Here is a 20047-nt window from a genome sequence, read left to right on the forward strand (position 1 = left end):
TATTGCACAACAGGTGCTTTATGTCACAGGGAGTTTTAGTCACCGCTCCCTGTCCCAGTGTCAAGTTATTTTACCCCACTTGAAAGGGGGAAAGCATCCATGGAGTTTTGTGAGCAGGACTTCACACACTATCCAGACGTACTTTTCCGTTTTTTCTGTTTTATTCAATTTCTTGAGGTTTCCACAGTGATGGCAAGATGCTGGTTATAAATGTGTGGTGAAAAACCTAAACAAGACATAATATTTTCTCAATTTACCACAGTAAATACAACAATAAATATATAACATTAATCAACAGATAAATTCATGACTCCATAATTAGTTAGATTTACACAATTGATAGGTTAATGATAGGTTCATAATTTCGGGAATTCATTGAAAATATAACAATGCATATATTTCATAAATAGCAGTGCTTGAATAAATGACAATAAATGACAATAAACGGTAGACTAAACAAACATTTGCACTGACGCGACACCTGATGCGGAAGCGCGAAGCCGGCGCTTAACGCACAGCGGATCACAACAACTACGCCCCGTAAAATGATCAAATCTTACCGGCTGCCTCCGTGGGTTCGATGCCTTTAACTAGATTTTTAGATGAGTTTATTAAGATGGATCGCGACTTTGGCGATCGCTCTCGAGCTCTGCTTGATCTGGTGCTACACATGCACTTCATTCAAAATTGCTCCTGGTGCGCACAGCTGGACCTTGATTAATACCGCGCCCACTACAGACTTAAACTTTCCTTTTCCTCTCTTTAATTTTTTTACTACTTTAAAATTACTTTTCTCTCAAATTTAACAGAATGTGCCTTTATGCATTTTTACTTTAGATTTTCATTTGATTTTTTTTCTTGTGTTTTTTTTTCTCTCTGTTTTTATTTACTTTTAATATAAAATCACTTGAAGCATCAGCTTCCTCAAGTTTGACCTAACACCTCCCACTCGATATTCTTGAGGAAGCACCAAGAATGTCGTTTACTTAGAGGTCAAATCTTTCAACAAATTAAACTTACTTTTGTTCTTCTATAGGAAGCAAAACAACTAGACGCCGAACATCCCTATGCAAAACGATCGCTCTCTCCCTGCTTTCCTTAGAGCCTGAAAAACCTTCAACCCTCTTCCTAACCCCCGTTCGTGCCTCAGGTGGACAATAACTCGGAGTGACTTTAATGGTAACATCACGAACTACACCTTTGCTATCCGGTTTCGCACCAACGACTCTTCCAAGTCTAAATTGACCCCTTAAAGCATTTTGATCACTTAACCACACAATGTCCCCGATTGCTACATTTCTTTGTGTGGTATGCCACTTGCTCCGAACGAATAGGTGAGGCCCAGCAAGCTGGCTCCATCTTCTCCAGAATTTGTCCACTTCAGCTTGAATGGCTTTGAGTCTTTCGTAAGGATAGCAGTCGAAGTCAAAGGCTTTAGGATCTCCTTCTTGGGATGCTCGTCCAAGCAGGAGGGTGTTAGGTGAAATGTAGTAGACACAGTCTTCTCGGCTTTGTGTCCCGGCGTCAATTGGTCTCTCATTTGCAAGGTTAGCAGTCAAGGATAGGGTCGTCTGGAATTCACTAAAAGTCAATGCTGATTCCTTTCCTATAGTTTGGAGAGCTCTCTTTACTATGCGCACAGCGGCTTCAGCAGCTCCATTCCTGTGTGGAGAATCGGCGGGATGAATTTTCCATGTCCACTCTGTCCCATTTCTGGCAGAGAGATCTTCCAAGCTTGCCTTATTTTGCTGGTCGAGGAACTTATACATTTCTTCCAACACAGATTTAGCCCCAATAAAGTTAGTCCCAGGGTCTGACCAGATTTTCCGCGGATGCCCCCTGATTGCAGTAAACCTCTGGTAAGCCACTAAGAATCCTTCTGTTGAAAGATCGTTTGCAACTTCTGTGTGGATAGCCCTGCTGGCCATGCAACAGAAAAGGACACCCCAGACTTTCTTTGTCACCCTTCTTTTGACGTCATCCCTTACATGACAAGGGGCGGCCGTGGTGCAGCGGTAGGGCGGTCGACCCATGATCATAAGATTGCAGGTTCGATTCCCGCCTTGCACGCCCATGTGTCGAAGTGTCCTTGGGCAAGACACTGAACCCCACCTTGCCTCTGGTGGGAGGTTGGCGCCAGTGTTTGGCAGCGGAGCCGCCATCAGTGTGTGAATGTGTGTGTGAATGTGTGTGTGCATGGGTGAATGGGACTGTGACTGTAAAGCGCTTTGGGCCTTCGTAAGAATGTAGAAACGTTTGGCACGTTTGGCAACTCGTCGACCTTTCACCACCCAGGTTTTGGTCCTCATCTTGAGCAAAGTAGCGGCGATACGTCATGATTTTTGTTGTTAGCTTCACGTGCCACCAAAGTAGATGCCCAGGCTTCATATGGCAAAATTGGGACATCAACCATATCTTCCCTGTAGGTCTGTATGCGACCACCACAAACAACTAATCCAGAATCTTTGTCTGTGTAGGTGACTAGTCGGTTTAGTGTTGTGGCAGGAAGGTTCATGTCAGCTTGTGCTGCCAGGAAGATGTCTCTGAGTGCATCCTCTCTTTCATTCACAGATATTACTCCACCTAATGGGACTGCCTCCCACTGTGGTTTCTCCATGGCTTTGCTTTTTCCACCAAATCTCTTTGCCGCTCTCCACATCCATGCGATGACTTTGATTAGTTTGGATAAACAGCTAAATCGTTTAACATCCACTAATAATTGGACTGCCGATCCTGAGGGTGGTCTTCTTTGGTTAATGACCTGACGTGGATCATCATTGATTTCAAGTTTCTTTGCTTTGTTTCTTGTTAGTACTGCCGTGAACACTTTCTTCTGCAATTTGATGACACTTTCTTTCGCAACGATCACCAATTCTTCAGCTGATTTCACGGGCCACTCCTCTTCAGGCAAACTCAAGAATTTTGGGCCGTTTTGCCACTCCGAGCTTTCATTTAGGTTTTCAGCGTCCGTGCCTCTCGTTACGACGTCAGCAACATTCAAGGAACCATGGATCCAGCGCCAGTCCTCTTTTCTTGTACTGTTCTGAATTTCTCCAATCCGATTTGCAAAGAACGTTTGAAAGCCATAACTGTCTCTTTGTATTGCACCAAGTATGGTTTGGCTGTCAAGTAGATGGTACCATTTCTTGACTTTGATCTGACTGTGGTCCTCAAAGTGCTTTTTTAGACGGGATGCAAACACTGCACCACACATCTCAGATTTCACTGGGTCTCCATTTTGATCCACAGGAGTTAGTCTTGCTTTAGACTCCACTATTCTCGTCACAGGTCCTTGCTCCGTTTCCCATCTCAAGTACATCACTGCACCATAAGCATACTCACTCCCATCACAAAACGTGATAGCCAAAGGATCACCTTTGAAATGTGCTGGAGTCAGTGATCTGGGGAATCTGATCAGAGCAAGTTGAACAAGTCGAAGACCTTCAGAGAGTGGCGTTTCCCACGTTTCTTCGATTGAGAACTTCTTCACTTTGGCTTCTTGAAAAGCTTTTCGTACAAGAATAGCCCCTTTCTGCTTGACTGGAGTTCCTAACCCAACTGGATCGTATAATCCTGATACTTGACTTAGCAGTTCTCGCCTTGTCAGTGGGTTTGGAGTTGAATCTCTAATCTGATCTTGCAGAAGATTTTGACCAAGTCGCATTTTCCTTTTCTTCCTGGAGAAGTTGATAGCGGTCATGATGCGAAGTGTATCTCCTTCAACTTCATATCCAAGGCCCAGAGCTTTATTTTCATTGTGTTTAATTTTGGTTTGGCAAAACCATGGGTCCAGGTCTCGATCCCCATTGTTCTTGACTCTCCTTTTGTCCCTTTTTTTGTCTAGAAAAGACCCAGGGCTTGAGCTCAAAATCCCCCACTTTTCAGGATCTGCTCCACATTATCTGTTAAAGTCCTTAGTTGCTCAAAATTGTTGTGGGAGACGAGTATGTCATCCACATAAGCTTTTTGTTGGATCACGTTCCTTTCCTCTTCAAAATGTGAGAAAGCAGGTAGGTTGGCAGTTTCACGCATCGCGAGCTGTGCAATGCACCCTGCTGGTCTATCGCCCATGTTTACTCTGGTAATTGCGTAATCTTCTATATCTTGCATTTCAGAGTCCCGCCAGAGAAACCTGTGCAAGTGCATTTCCTGTTCCTCCAACCATACGGAATTGTACATCTTTTTTATGTCTCCCAAGCAGCATGAACTTCACACCTAAACCTGAGAAGGATGGCGCGAATTGGGTTGAGGACATCAGGGCCCTTGATTAGCAGATCGTTTAGGCTGATCCCTTTGAATCTTTGGCTGCTATTCCACACAAGTCTGACTGGAGTTGATGCCGAGTGTGGGTTTGGTGCTATGAGATGGCTAACGTACCACACTGGACCAGTCCAGTTTTTGATCAGTTCATCAGTCAACTTGAGTGCGGCTTTGCGTTCAATCATGTCATGAACTTGGGCGATGTAAGCCATTTTCCACTCTGATTCTCTGGCCAACTGTCTTTCCGTTCTAAGAAATGTGGCTTTGACCGCTTCTCGGTTGTTTGGAAGTAGCGACGGATTTTCCACCCAAGGGTACTTGGCATGCCAGTGTGGTCTATTGCTGTGACTGTCACCTTTGACATAGGTAAGGCCTTCTCTCACTATTTGCAGCTCTCTCTCTTCTGCGAGTGTCATTTCCTTCCCACCAGGTTGACAATTTCCACATCGACATCCTCCACATTTGGGAACACATGCAGCACCGATGCTGTCCCACCTCCACCATTCGAGGAAGTCACGAGTGGTAATTGCTGTACTCGAGCTTTGCGGCACCATTTTCATGTGGGTATACTGCAGCGTTTGATTGGATTTGCTATTGATCACTTCCGTATAGTTTACAGCAGCAGTCCTCATAGATCTTGCGAAATGTGTTCTTGATTTATGAGCAGAGAGTGTCAATTCTTCAAAAAGCTTTGGAAGGGTTCCCCCCACTGTTTTTCCGAGAGGTCCATCCCATAGTACGAGATCTCCAACAGATTTGATTTTTTGAGGTACAAGTTGTCCTTCCCTGTGAGATATGAGCAGCTGTATATCCTTTGGTCTTTCAAGCTCAGCGAGTTGTACCTCTGGAAAAAACTTTTGCAGCTGTCCTGCCTAGACATGCTTTTGAATGTCTGCAACGTTGTCAAGTCCATAACAAACCAGCTGATGTGCTCTTAAGGTGCCGCTTGGAGTTTGTACTCTGATTTTAAGGAGGTATCTTTTTGTCTCCACACAAACTTTCATCCCTCCAACACCATGAACGACAAGCATTATTTCCTCACTTCTGAGCTTTAATTTCTTTGCCATTCTATGCGTGATATAATTCATGTCGGAAGCCAGGTCAATCAATGCTCCAATTTTTTGCCCAGCGTTTGCTGTGACTGTCAGCAGCATCATGATTACTGGAAACTCTTGCAGTCCATTTTTGATTTGAAACTTGATTCTTTTCTGGAATTAAGCGCTCTTGTGACTGAATTTGAAAATACATCTCGACATCGTTCGGCTAGCTCCGGTGAAAGATTGCTGAAGAACTCCTCTTGTTCCTGAGTGTATTTTCTCTGACTTTTTTCTTTTTCCGCTTTGCTCCTCTTCTGGTTGGATTCAGTCCTTCTGAGAGGAACATTTGGACAAAGGCAAAAATGATGTGCAGGCGTTTTGTTGAATTTGCAATCTTGACCTTTACACAAGTAGGCGGGGTTGCAGAAGGAGTCATCATCGTGGACCTCCAAGCACTTTCTGCATGCTCCCAATTTTTTAACTGCTGCCTTTTTTGCTTCTACTTTCAGACGTCGAAATTGCTGGCAGAAGTAGAGTTTTCTCTTGTGTTTGCTGTCGCCACAAACTACACACACCGCTTGGTCATATTTAGTGTCTCTTGTTCTTGTGTGCTTGATTTCAGTCTCAGTTTTTCTCCTAAGTGGCTCATCATCCCACAGTTGATCTAGTTGCTCATATATAACTTCTTGATTTTTGAGGAAGCTCAAAAGGCGGTCAAAACGATTGTCTGGTGTCACAGCATTTCTCCTGTCCGCCACGTGCATCAACCATTCTCGCTTGATTACTGTAGGAAGTTTGCTTTCGATGGATTTTATTACGAGTGGATTTTTTATTGCACCTGTTTCTTCAAGGTCTGCTAGGTCAAGGAGTGCTTTTTCCACCACTCGAATCAATTCAATGATTTTTCTCGGTTGATGATTCTTTACAGGTGTCATTCCTTGCAGTTCTTCCACTATTTCGACTGCAATGGCGGAATCGAAATATTTCTTCAGCTGTGTTATAGGTGTTTAGACGGAGGTTTCTTTGTATTCTTTCGTCGAGGCTATCCAACAGCTGGTATTTCTTCACTTCACTTGAGCCAGTTGGTTCACCCTGTTTCTGAAGGGCTTCTCATTCCTTTTTCCACCTGTGGAAGTCACGTTGATTTCCTCCAAATTTAGGGAGGGCCATGGGTTTCAACTTGATGACAGGTGCTGGAATATTCATGGGGTAAACAACCCTTTGCTCTTCAGACTCTCTGATCTTTATTTTTATGAATTCTGCTTTTCTGGAAATTAACTTTGGAATCATCATGTCAAGCGTTTTGAGACGACTTTGGAACTCCTCATAGCCGTATGATGGGACTCATCGTTTCCACTGGTTGTACGTGTCCTTTGTAGATTTTGCTACATCATGTAGGTGGGTGAGTATGAAGTCATATGCCTCCTGGTTGCCATCTGGGCGTATTGCAGCAGCACGTTCACACTCAGCTTCAGCTATTTGGAAAGCTGTGTTTAACTCAGCATGTACATAATCGTTCCAGAGAGTATCTTGAAGGAGAGCTCTGGTTTCTTTCAGCTTTAACTCACATTCTTTTGCAGTTCTTGTTTTGTCTGCCTTTTGCTGTTCTGTTAACACATCACCTTCTGTGTCCAGCTTTGCCTCCAACTCTGCAATGAGTCCCATCTCCACTTCATCATTTGCATTCATGACTCTCTCTGCTTCTATGTTAAGTTTATTGAAACTGTCCTTTAATTCCTCTTCAGGCATGTCTTTATAATTTCTTTGTATAGTGTTGACGAGACGTGAGAATGTTCTTTTTGCCATTGTCCTCTCAGCCTTCAGTTGCTCCACAAACTTTATAGACTCGGCCATTTTAACCTCTTATTTTCCTCTGTGGTTTCTTTTTCTTCTGACAACCAGTTTGCCACTGACGATTTAGTTTTTTCACTGACAGTCGGCTTTTACTGTAAGTCAGTTTTCCTTTTCAGACGGTTTTTCACTGTCAAGTTATTTTACCCCACTTGAAAGGGGGAAAGCATCCACGGAGTTTTGTGAGCAGGACTTCACACACTATCCAGACGTACTTTTCCGTTTTTTCTGTTTTATTCAATTTCTTGAGGTTTCCACAGTGATGGCAAGATGCTGGTTATAAATGTGTGGTGAAAAACCTAAACAAGACATAATATTTTCTCAATTTACCACAGTAAATACAACAATAAATATATAACATTAATCAACAGATAAATTCATGACTCCATAATTAGTTAGATTTACACAATTGATAGGTTAATGATAGGTTCATAATTTCGGGAATTCATTGAAAATACAACAATGCATATATTTCATAAATAGCAGTGCTTGAATAAATGACAATAAATGGAATAAATGACAATAAACGGTAGACTAAACAAACATTTGCACTGACGCAACACCTGATGCGGAAGCGCGCAGCCGGCGCTTAACGCACAGCGGATCACAACAACTACGCCCCGTAATATGATCAAATCTTACCGGCTGCCTCCGTGGGTTCGATGCCTTTAACTAGATTTTTAGATGAGTTTATTAAGATGGATCACAAGTTTGGCGATCGCTCTCGAGCTTTGCTTGATCTGGCGCTACACATGCACTTCATTCAAAATTGCTCCTGGTGCGCACAGCTGGACCTTGATTAATACCGCGCCCACTACAGACTTAAACTTTCCTTTTCCTCTCTTTAATTTTTTTACTACTTTAAAATTAATTTTCTCTCAAATTTAACAGAATGTACCTTTATGCATTTTTACTTTAGATTTTCATTTGATTTTTTTTCTTCTTGTGTTTTTTTCTCTCTCTGTTTTTATTTACTTTTAATATAAAATCACTTGAAGCATCAGCTTCCTCAAGTTTGACCTAACACCCAGTGTTATCGGGGGTCAGACGCTAATACAGTTCGGGTTCAATGTCTGACCGAAAAAAAATGGAAGTTCTGGTTTTTGTTCAATGTTTTCTTTTTGTTGTTGTTTTTGTTGTTCTCCCTGACTTACATTGTTTACCTAAATACATTCCACAAAAAAGAAAAAAGGAAAATTTTGTTTTATTTAAGTTCAAGACATATTGATGCCAAGAAGAGACAGCAATACATAAAACAACAGTTAAAAAATGGGAGTGTGGAACTTAGTTACTTATAATGTAAAAGGTATTAACAACCCTATTAAGAGGAAAAAAATTCTGGGGCAATTTAAGAAGTTGCACTGCGCTGTAGCGTTACTCCAAGAAACGCATCTTTCAGAAACAGAACACCTGAAGCTAAAAAGAGAATGGGTGGACCAAGTTTACTACAGTTTTTGTAGAAACCATAGAAAACGAGGGGTGGCCATCTTGTTTAACAGAACTGTGTATTTTAACTGGGAAAAAATATTTCGAGACAAAGAGGGGCGGTATATTATGGTGGTGGGAACTATTGAAGGACTTAAACTGAGCATTCTAAATGTTTATGCTCCTAATGAAGACTGCCCATTTTTCTTCAAAAAACTTGCACATCTGGTAGCTGATAAGGGGGAAGGCATTGTGATTATAGGTGGAGATCTAAATTGTGTTCTCAATAACAAACTAGATAAATTACCCATGTCTTCCGAGCCGCCAAATAGAATGTCTAAAAGTGTGTTAAATCTGATAAAAGAACTCGGGTTGGTTGACAGTTGGCGCCATCTCCACCCAAATCATAAAGATTTCACTTTTATGTCACAAGTACATGGAAGTTATTCACGACTAAATCCCTTTCTCATAACCAAAACGGACATCCATAAAGTTAAAAGCTGTGTGATAGAACCTATTACAATCTCAGATCACAGCCCAGTAGTGATGACAGTGGATTTGGGGCAGGAACCAGGTTTCAGATACTGGAGAATAAATGTTTCATTGTTGGCAGACATTTCAGTTAGAGAGGAAATACGGTCAGCTATAGCAGAATACTTTCACTTTAATGACAATGGAATGGTCTCTCCGTCAGTTCTATGGGATGCAGCAAAAGCTACGATACGTGTAAGATTAATCTCCATAGCATCCAAATTAAAGAGAGAGAGGCTTCAGAAACAAGTACAAATCGAAAATGAAATAAAAAAATTGGAGTTTGAACACAAGCAACAGAGAAAACAAGTTACTCTTGACAAACTTAAAGAAAATAAAACGAAACTTGACGAGATATTAACATATAAGGCAGAAGGTAGCCTTAGATTTATGAATCAAAAATACTACGAATTTGGAAATAAAGCCAGTCGATTATTATCATTTCAGTTAAAAAAAACACAGGCAAGCCGCATAGTTCCGAAGTTTAAACAATCTAATACCAACATTGTAACTAACCCTAGAACTATATCAGAGACATTTGCAAAATATTATAAACAACTATATAAAAATCAAGTCTTAGAAGGAAAACAAGAGAAAATCAAGGAGTTTTTTGACAAAGTATCAATGACAAAATTAACACCAGAAGAGGCCTCCAGAATGATAGAACCTATTGGAGAAGAAGAAGTTAGAGCAACAATAGGCAAATTAAAACAGAACAAGTCACCTGGAACGGATGGGTTTGCAGGAGAATTCTATAAAGTTTATGTTAATGAGCTGACTCCCATATTATGTAAACTCTTTAACTACGTTTTAGATTCTGCAAACCCTCCAGAGTCATGGTCTGAAGCAATTATCACGGTTTTACATAAGGAGGGAAAAGATCCACTACAGTGTTCGAGTTATCGCCCGATTAGCCTCTTGTGTGTGGATTATAAAATATTAACATCCATCCTAGCCACCCGGATCCAAAAGTACATTAAGAAACTTATAAATCCAGACCAGACGGGATTTATTTTGGGGCGTCAAGGAACTAACAATGTAAGGAGAGCTCTAAATTTACAATCACTAATGGCCAAAAGTTCCCAACCATCCATGCTTCTCAGCTTAGATGCAGAGGAAGCTTTCGATCAGGTGGAGTGGAAATACCTGGAACACACACTAATGGAAATGGGTTTTGGTGAGAAGTTGGTAAATTGGTTCAGATTACTGTACAAAAATCCTAGATCAAAAGTCAGAGTGAACGGGCATTGCTCTGATTTTTTTAACATAGAGAGAGGAGTCCGACAGGGTGACTCACTGTCACCCATTTTGTTTGCTCTAAGTATTGAGCCTTTGGCACAGGCAATTCGCCAGGATGACCAGATTGAGGGAATTGAAGACGGGGGAGGGATGAATCATAAAATATCCCTTTTTGCGGATGATATATTACTGTTTTTGAAAAATCCTCAAACAACAATTCCAAGACTTATGTAATGTTTAAATAATTATGGTAATATTTCAGGATATAAGATCAACCAAAATAAATCAGAAGCAATGATGACATCTGGATTGTGGCCCACCCAACTTGACGAGGAGGTAACTTTCCATTGGTCAAAACAGGGTTTCAGATATTTGGGAGTTATTTTAACACCCCAACCCACACAACTCTACGACGCTAATTATAAAAACCTGTTAAAACAAATAAAGAATGACCTGATCCGCTGGGAAATTTTACCTCTATCCCTACTGGGTAGAGTAGAAGCAGCGAGGATGAATGTGCTTCCTCGTCTTTTGTTTTTGTTTCAATCTCTTCCGGTAAACATTCCGGTGTCAACTTTCAACGTGTTAAACAAAATGATTACTCAATTTATATGGCAGCGAAAAAGACCCAGAATTAGATTAAAAACATTATTCTTGCCAAAAAATAAGGGAGGTTTGGCTCTACCAAACCTAAAATTTTACTATTGGGCAGCTCAGTTGACGGCAATCGTGGCCTGGATTAGAGAGGATGAGGAAGTAAAATGGTTTAAAGTGGAACAAGGTGAAACTAAAGGGGTGCGGCTGTCTACTCTTCCATTTACTGATTTAAAATCTGTCAACAAAATCAAAATTGGAAACAATTGGATCAAGCATACTTTAGAGATATGGACGGTAGTAAAAAAAATGCTACTTGACACAGGGTCAATTTCCAGAGCAATGCCTATTGTCGGTAATATAGACTTTCCGCCTTCAATGTGGGATCCCACCTTTAAGACATGGGCCACTAAAGGCCTTATAACTCTTAACCAGTTGTTCGATGGAACAGAACTTAAGTCCTTTTCAATTCAATTCAATTCAATTTTATTTGTATAGCCCAAAATCACAACAACAGTCGTCTCGATGGGCTTCGAAGTAAAACATGAAATCAAAAGGATCACGAATACAAAGAGTTCAATAGAAAAATACTAAAATGAACTAACAAACTGACTAAGCTATACTGGCATCCCTGCCCTTAGACCCCCCTTCACGGTAAGGAAAAACTCCCAAAAAAAACGGATTCCGGAAAAAACGAAGAAACCTCAGGGGTGCCCACATGAAGGAGGGATCCTCCCCCAGGACGGACAGGTGATTTACCAGAAATCTTAGAGAAGAATTAACTTATCTAAATCTACAACTACATATATAAAAGTCCAGCAGACGAGCTTCATCCAGCCGTGGTTGTGGGGACAGACAACGGCGCGAGTCGAGCCGGAGACAGGAACCACAGCCAGGTGTAGGAGCAGGAGCAGAGGCGAGGTACTCGGTCAGGTACAGAGCAGAGACGAGCCAGAGATGAGCCAGAGGCAGGATCCAAAGCCAGGTGTAGGAGCAGGAGCAGAGGCGAGGTAAACGGTCAGGAACTGGAGCACGGATGAGCCAACTGGAGTCTGGAAGCACTCCCACTCCCCAGGAGGGGAGAGGAAAAGAGGGACAATACATGAATCACTGCACCAAACAGAGGCATGGAGAACTAAATGATAAATTATGATCAAGAATAGAGGAGAGGAAGGGTAGAAGTAAAAAAGGAAAGAGGACAGAACCCCAGTGCACCATAGTTACCCCAGCTTCAACTTCTAGCAGCCTTTTAAAACAAATAGTTATTATTAAGTTTAATTTAAACAAATTAACATTAAGTTAAATAATCTCTGAATACTAACTAGTCTGACAATAAGCCTGTCCAAAGAGGAATGTTTTCAGTCTAGCTTTGAATGTGGAAACTGAGTCGGCCTCTCTTCCATGAGCTGGGAGTTTATTCCATAAGACAGGGGCTTGGTGGCTAAACGCTCTACCTCCAACTGTACTTTTACTAATTCTAGGAACCACAAGCAGTCCTGCATTTTGCGAGCGAAGTGTTCTTATTGGTTGATAAGGGACTATGAGGTCCTTAATATAGGACGGGGCCATTCCATGTAAGGCCTTATAGGTTAACAGGAGGATCTTGAACTTGATTCTGGAATCAACTGGGATCCAGTGAAGTGAAACTAACACAGGAGTGATGTGATCTCTTCTGCTAGTTCCAGCTAACAATCTAGCTGCTGCGTTCTGAACAAGCTGGAGACTTCTTAAGGAACTCTTAGGACACGCTGCTAACAAGGAGTTACAGTAATCCAGCCTCGACGTAGCAAATGCATGGATGAGTTTTTCAGCATCACTTTTAGAAAGTATATTTCTGATCTTAGCAATATTCCGCAGGTGAAAAAAGGCAGTTCTGCACGCCTGAGATATGTGAGCCTTAAATGATAAATCCTGGTCAAGTAAAACCCCAAGGTTTCTAACTGTGGAATTGGGGGCTATACTTATGCCATCCAGGGAGACTATCTGAGCAGACAGAGTATCTCTGAGGTTTTTAGGACCAAGTATAATGACCTCAGTTTTTTCTGGGTTCAAGAGGAGGTCATTAATTGTCATCCAGGTCTTGATGTCACTGATGCAGGCGTTCAGTTTCTCTATCTGGTCATTCTGGTCAGGCTTCATGGATAAATACAACTGCGTATCGTCGCCAAAACAATGAAAATTAATTCTGTGTTTCCTGATTATGTTTCCTAGGGGTAGCATATCCAGAGACTGCTCTGAACCTGAGCGGCGCCATTCTCTTTCCAACTTACGGGTTTCTTGTTTAAGAGAACAAGTTTCAGCGTTAAACCACGGTGCTACTCGGTTTTGTCTGACGAACTTAGGTTTCAAGGGGGCAACAACATGGAGTGTACTCCTGAGGGCTTGTAAGGCATCATTAACAAAGTGGTCATTTATACTAGGACTGATGCTATGGGAGCTGGACTCAGAGTATTTTCTCAGAATATCACTAAGTACTGGCTGAACTGTGTGTTTAAACTCAGACACAGAACGGTCAGTTAAGGTTCTTCTAAGCTGTTTCTTATTCACTGGGGTAGTAGAATGTTCTAATGTAAACTGGAAGGTAATCATAAAGTGATCAGAAATGATGGGGTTAAGAGGAAGGACACTCAGCTGGCTGATCTCTATACCATGGGTTAGAACAAGATCCAGGGTGTGCTTATGACAGTGAGTGGGTTCATTCACACTTTGGGTGAAACCAACATCATCTAATAAAGCTGCAAAAGCCTTTCCTAGGCAGTCACTGGGGTCATCAACATGAATATTAAAATCCCCTAATATTATAATTTGATCAGAATCTAAGACAATAGTCGATAGGAAGTCGGAAAACTCATTTAAAAATTCTGAATATGGGCCGGGGGGGCGATAAATAATTATGAGTAAAACAGGTTTTCGAGTTTTCCTGTTTGGGTGATTTATAGACAATATGATGCTTTCAAATGAATTATAACTTTTGAATTATAATTTTTCACAGCTTCAAAGACAATTTGGTCTTCTGCCGAATGATTTTTATACATATCTACAAATCAGGCATTACATCATGAAGCACAAAGAGCGAGACAGAATCAATAAAACCCCAAACTGCATAGAACAATATTTTACTACAATCGCAGAAAAAAACTTTCCGACGCATAAACATATTTCCATTTTGTATAAGAGACTCTCAACTGCCACCGGACAGCATACATATAATATCAAAGAAAAATGGGAATTGGAATCTAACTGCATGAACAATGGGATAAACTGTGTGAGGACAGCCATGTAGGAATTAATAGCCAACTATGGAAAGAGTTTGACTGGAAAATCAAAATGCGTTTTTTTCACACACCCCTGTTGATTTCTAATTTTGCCAAGGGCTCATCCAGAGCCTTATGTTGGAGGCAATGTGGAAAAGTTGGTGATCATACACATATTTTCTTTGATTGCCCAGCTATCTGTGAATTTTGGAAAGATATTAAGAGGGAGATTGAAACTATTGTAAATCATGACATTCCTTTAAGTATTCTGTCGTATCTGCTTGGTGTATATCCAAAAGACCTTGATGCTGATCAAAAATATATAATGCGCATTTTATTACTGGTCGCAAATAAAACCATAACAGGTAATTGGAAAAATGTAACATCACCTTCTGTAACTGAATGGAAACAAAGAATCAAACACGTTTATTTGATGGAAAAAATGACAGCATTGCTACAACTAAAATCAGATATCTTTGAACATCGATGGCACGCAGTTAAAATCTATTTGGGGTTGTGACTGTTCCTTGTACCTTTGATTGTGGTTGTATGAATATATGTTTAACTGAACTGCTTGTCCCATCTTGCATCAATGTTTTTTTAATTGTAATTTTTATGTTTTACCTGCTTTACACTATACTGAATGTGGACTTAAGGTCAAACTTGTTTCAGGGAGTTGTTATGTTTGTTTTGTGTTGTGATGATAAAACAAAAATAAAGACATCAAAAAAGGCAAAAAAAAGACATCATGTGAGGCAATAGCAGTTAAACAAAATTGATTAAAATTCTTGAAACATGATTGGACATGTGAAACATTGTCTTCTTAAGTGATTTCATTTTATTAACTGCTATTTTTCGTTCATGTTGACGCTTTTCGATTTTACTTGCCAACGCCTTGGCCGTTGGTTTAATCAGTCTTTTGTCACGCTCCATTTTAATCAGACCTTCAGTCATTAATTTCATTCAATGTTTGTTCAATTCAAAACATGCAACATCAGCGGGATTATGGCACATTTCATTCTTTAGCCACCTTTGGATATTGTCTTCACGGAGGCAAAATAAACTTTATCCAAATAATATCCATATTTGGAACAAAAACAGCAGAGTGGCAACTTCACCAATAGAGCGCATTCACGCACCACAGCATTATGTTCCTCAGCAAAGTCACTCATCAGAATGTTTTGCGCAGAACTAAAGCTCCTTCAGCCACGAGCCAGACGATCGCTTCCAATCTTCAAACTTTTGAACTGCAATCCTTCCACTGGCCCAGCTTCCATGCGCACATCCACAGGTGGTCTTACCTGGCTGTAGTTTGCTTTGATGGCAGCTCCTCCTTAACTGTTTGACAGCTAGCGCCTACCTCTGTACTTTCTCCAATGTCCGTGTACCTGAATCCTCCTTTGTTACTCCAAATCTCAGCTCCGTTGCTCAATCACACAATATGTTTATTAGTGTTTATAAGCTTTTTTGTTGACAAAATGTAGCGACTTCAAAACCAAACAGTCGCTAAGAGGCTGATACTGGGTCTGGGTTATTGAATGACGCGCTCGAGCTAAAAAAAAAAAAAAAAAAAAAAAAAAAATGGACCATGCATAATGAAGTTCGTTTGCTGAACTTTTAATCATGACCAAAAAAGGGGTAATTAAAGGTAACATAAAATAAATATATTTAAAGCGTATAAAGTGGTCAACAAAAAATACGGCAACCCAGCTCACCCCCCCTTCCATATTACACAGGTAAAGCACCGCCTGCGAGATAAAGTCAATTAAGGTCACCGCCCGCAACCGTGTGACCCACAAGCTGATCACCAATTCAACGGCCTGTATTGAAAACATAAATGAAAGTTAAATTCATTCATCCTAACAAAAAAACAAAATTAATTCATGGCACCTACAGTCAGCGTTGGAGTTCCAAACATAGGGTTTGGTGATGGAGGTGAGTTGGGTGAGGGGAGCATCCATGGTACTGTAGTTACCAATGAGTCGCCGATAAAAATTGGCAAAACCCAGAAATTGTTGTACTTTTCTCCAGGAGGTAGGTTAGAATATTTATTTTTCTTGGAGGTTGATTCGATGACGAGGATTTCCGGCCGTGGACAGCAGGTGAGTAGTCTGATGTGTAACAGGGATCTTGGCTGGAAGTCGTGGCGTGGCTGGAGGGTTTCTGTGATGGCTGAGTAGAAGGGCTGGCGTGAACAGAAGACGTGGTGAGCTTGAGAAGAACCATAGGTCCGGAGGCAATCCCAGGTTAACACTTGTGGAAGTTTCTTCCTGAAAATGAGGTGTAGTAAAAATAATTACTTGAAGAGTAATTTCACAAGACGAGACCATGAGAGACCAGACAAGCACCATGGAGGAGCAACGAACTGGTGACGAATACTGGCTGTGGATCTCCTTATGAAGGCTGCAGGTAGATGAGTTGAGTGGAAACAGCTGGGAGTCCTCAGGAGCAGAGCAGAGAGGGGAGGGGGAGGAGAGCTGCCAGAGGCACCATGACAGATTTACTTATATTTTTCAATGCAATTTCAATTTCTGGAATAGTTATATCCTTTTAAACCATTTTTTCCATCATCTTTTATCTTTTGGATGTGTTCTTTAATTTGGGTAAAAAATATGTCGCAATTTTCTTTACAAAAATTTGAGCTATATAAAGTTGACTAAAATGAAAATATTTTAGATTTTATTTCCTCTTGGTCTTCAATTAACATTCCATTTTTGTTTATTTTTTTTCCCGTTTGTCTATATATTTTTTTGAATCCATAAGAGTATGTTGTGTTTTTTTCTCCCTCTTCAATCCACTTAGCTCTGGATCGTACAGCTTTTTCCGTATAAATCTCATCAAGTTGTTTTTGTGTTTAATATGTTTATTTATTTTACATATATATCACACCAACTGGAACAACAACTAAAGAAATTAAAAAAATAAATAAAAAAACAATAAATAAATAAAACAAAAATAAGAAAGAACAAACAAACCCCATACCCGCTGACAAATATACTTGCATGAAAAAAAAGGAGCATAAAGAAAAGTTAACCGTACATACAGAAGGCACAACAAAATCAATCACCTGTGCATAAAACCAAAGTTAATCCTGAATCTTTGTAGACTGCTGATTAACAAAGTCCAGGAAAGGCTTCCATGTCTAAAGAAATTTTCTTTCTGAGCCTCTCACAGTATAACGAATTTTTTTCTAATTTGAGATGATACAGCACTTCCCTAATCCAATGTGTCACTGTGGGTGGGGCAACATCCTTCCACTTTAGGAGAATTAGGCGTCGAGACAGAAGGGTGGAAAAAACAATTGGTTCCTGACCTCTAGCAGGCGATTTTAGGGTTTTATCCCTGACTCCAAAAAGGAATGTTAGTGGATTTAAAGGAACTTTAGATCCCAATACAGCAGTCAATGCTTCACCAACTTTGCCCCAGAAAACTTGTATTTTGGGACAAGACCAAAACATATGAATAAGATCAGCCTCCCCAGTTTTACATTTATCACATGTAGGGGCAATGTTGGGGTATATTCTAGCCAATTTGGATTTATGAAGGTGAATCCTATGAACCACTTTAAACTGAATAAGATTATGCTTGGCGCACATTGAGGAGGAGTAAATCTTTCTCAAAACATCTTCCCACTCTGATTCACTGATGTTGATTCAAAGAGCAGTCTCCCAACCCTTTTTGATGATCGACATTGAAGTTGTATCCAGACTTGAAATCAGACCTATCATCGCTGAAATGGCTTTTTTGAGGGGATCGGAAGTAATGATCTCATCCATTGCATTATTTGGGGGTTTGTCTGGAAACCCTGGGATGGAAACTGAAACAAAGTGACGAATCTGCAAGTATCTGAAAAAATGAGAAGTTGGAAGTTTGTACTTATCAGATATCTGCTGAAAAGATGCAAACCTATTTTCATAGAATAAATCATCGAGAGTTTTCAGCCCTTGTTGTTGCCACCTGAGAAATGTAGAATCTTGGGCCGAGGATGGGAAGAAAACATTAGGTGCGATTGGGACTAGTAAGCTCATTCTTAACAGATCAAAGTGTTTCCTAAATTGTAAGCAGATTTTAACTGAATGATGGACTATTAGATTGCTAAACGACATGTTTTTGCTTAAAGGAAGAGATGCCCCAATTACCTGTAGCAGAGAAATAGGGCTAGAAGAAAGTCTTTCCATCTCCACCCATGTTGGCCCAGCACCATCTGAATATTTCCCCCAGAAGGAAATGCAACACAAATTGGCAGCCCAGTAATAGTAGCGAAAATTGGGAAGACCTAGACCACCTTCCTGTTTTGGTTTCATCAAATGTTCTTTACGTAAACGTGCCTTTTTACCATTACAAATGAATGACGAAATTATTGAATGAAGCTTTTTAAAACAGGCATTCGAAATTAATACTGGTAGTCACTGAAACAAGTATAGAAATTTGGGCAATATTGACATTTTAACCACATTTACACGACCAATTAATGAGAGGTAGAGGGGTGACCACTTAGAGAAATCCTGCTGCACGTTTGTTTGCAATTTAACAAAGTTTTCTTTAAAGAGATCACCAAAGTCTCTCATCACTCTAATTCCAAGATATGAAAACCCCTCTTTGGCAATCTTGAAGGGCAGATTGATGCTTCCTAAAATGAATTCTGAAGTGTTCAATGGCAACAGTTCACTTTTGTGTTGGTTGAGTTTGTATCCTGAGATTTTACCAAATTCTGTCAGGAGGTCTAAGATATTTGGGATTGTCGTTTCAGCCTTGGATAAGAACAGCAGGAGATCGTCGGCATAAAGAGCTAGCTTATGTTCTTTGCCCCACCTTTCTATACCATAGATGGAAGAATGGCTTCTTATAGCGATAGCTAATGGTTCGATGGCTAATAAGAGAAGGGGGCTTAGAGGACATCCTTGACGGGTACCACGATGTAGTCTAAACGGTTTGGAATATGTGTCATTTGTAAGGAGCATGGCTGAGGGACAAGAGTATGACATTTTAATCCAGGATAAAAAGGGTCCACCAAGTCCAAATCTTCTCAGAGTTTCAAACAAATAAATCCATTCCACTCTATCAAAAGCTTTCTCTGCATCCATGGAGAGAAGGCATTCGGTTTCGTTAATACTGGCGGTATACATAATGTTAAATAAACGACGTATATTAAAAAAGGATCGCCGACCTTTTACAAAACCAGTCTGGTCACAAGATATAATGGTAGGCAGCACTTTTTCTAAACGACATGCAAGAACTTTGGCTAAGATTTTATAATCGCAGTTCAGAAGCGAGATGGGCCTAGAAGAACCACAGTCTAAGGGATTTTTGTCTTTTTTTGGGAGTAATGTGATGCATGCTTGATTTAGACTACTTGGAAGAACACCATTGTAAAAAGAGTCTGTATATACGTTGGCTAACATTGGAGCCAGTTATCAAGTTGTTTTTGGAGCAAGTTGAACTCGGCCAGATCAGCCTTGCTGCATAAAATATTCATCTTTCTCACAATTTCCTTTTGCTTTAATTTTCTATTTTTTCCTAAATTTTTACCAATTTCACTTGCTATTCCTTTGCTTTCAAATTAAATCCACTCCCACTTCTTTGTCATTTCCATATCCTTGACTTTCAAACAGAGATTTGATCACCTTAGTAAATAAATCATTTAGTAAAAGTTTACTGTTAAAATTCCACGTGTTGTGAGATGGGTGTGTATTTGTGCACAGTTTAAGGGAAAGGCTATAAGTATAAACGGTTCTATTTAACGGTTTTCTACATCTGCAAATGAGAAATAAGCCAATAATCTATTCTTGATTGCTGGTTATTGTTTGAAGCACTAATCCAAGTATAGTTTATAGGCGTGAGAGTTTTTTTTTTTTT

The 20047-nt window shown here is 40.3% G+C and overlaps 2 long non-coding RNA genes across 2 annotated transcripts; both read right to left on the reverse strand.

The window, feature by feature from the left end:
• Positions 1–7363: 7363 nt before the first annotated feature.
• On the reverse strand, positions 7364–8265 carry LOC144995092 (uncharacterized). The gene is made up of 2 exons (XR_013658729.1): positions 7791–8265; positions 7364–7447 (listed from the first exon to the last, which is right to left on the reverse strand). It is a non-coding gene; the product is annotated as an uncharacterized LOC144995092 (long non-coding RNA).
• Positions 8266–16238: 7973 nt separating this feature from the next.
• LOC144995094 (uncharacterized) lies at positions 16239–20043 on the reverse strand. The gene is made up of 2 exons (XR_013658731.1): positions 16540–20043; positions 16239–16461 (listed from the first exon to the last, which is right to left on the reverse strand). It is a non-coding gene; the product is annotated as an uncharacterized LOC144995094 (long non-coding RNA).
• Between the last annotated feature and the right edge of the window lie 4 nt (positions 20044–20047).

Source organism: Oryzias latipes, chromosome 11 (genome assembly GCF_053564925.1).
Source record: "Oryzias latipes strain Hd-rR chromosome 11, Olatipes_Hd-rR_3.1".
NCBI lineage: Eukaryota > Metazoa > Chordata > Actinopteri > Beloniformes > Adrianichthyidae > Oryzias > Oryzias latipes.